Source organism: Gossypium hirsutum, chromosome A11 (assembly GCF_007990345.1).
Source record: "Gossypium hirsutum isolate 1008001.06 chromosome A11, Gossypium_hirsutum_v2.1, whole genome shotgun sequence".
Lineage (NCBI taxonomy): Eukaryota > Viridiplantae > Streptophyta > Magnoliopsida > Malvales > Malvaceae > Gossypium > Gossypium hirsutum.
In genome coordinates, this window is record NC_053434.1 from 91,969,461 (window position 1) to 91,970,189 (window position 729).

The following is a 729-nucleotide window of genomic DNA, read 5'->3' on the forward strand; positions in this document are numbered from 1 at the left end:
ACAAACTCTAGTCGTCCATCTCTGCAAAAATTTAATCCCTTCACGCATGCAAGGATTCAAACTTTAGACCTCAGGTAACAATAACACGCCACTCATCCCTTAGACCAGCAAGCCCATTCTGACATATTTCACCAATATTTATTTATAAGCCTACTGACTAAAGATAGGGGTTTATTCATTTAAAAGAAAAAATTACCTAAGCTAAGGCTTGAACTTGGGACCTTTCAGACACTTTCCAGAACAGTTAACCACTGAAGCAGACATGTATTTTTGTAACAACAACAAATGAAAATAATTATAAAGGATTTTGGGGTGTTACAACTCTACTCCCCTTAAAGAAAATTCTAGCCTCGAAATTTTACCTGATCAGAACAGATGAGGATATTGTTGTCGCATTGCATCTTCGAGCTCTCACGTGGCCTCTCAGAACTATGATTACGGCAAAAAACTTTAACCAGTGGGATGACCTTCCTTCTCAGAACTTTTACATCACAGTCCAATATCTGGACTGGCTCCTCTTCAAAGGTCAGATCTGGCCTAACCTCTATCTCATTAACAGGCACAATATGTGTGGGATCAGAGCAGTAGCGCCTCAACATAGAGATGTGGAACAAGTCATGAATTTGATTCAACTCTAGAGGTAACTCTACCTGGTAAGCAATTGGTCTCATTCGTTTCAATATGCGGTATGGTCCAATAAATCTGAGGCTCAACTTGCCCCTACGACCA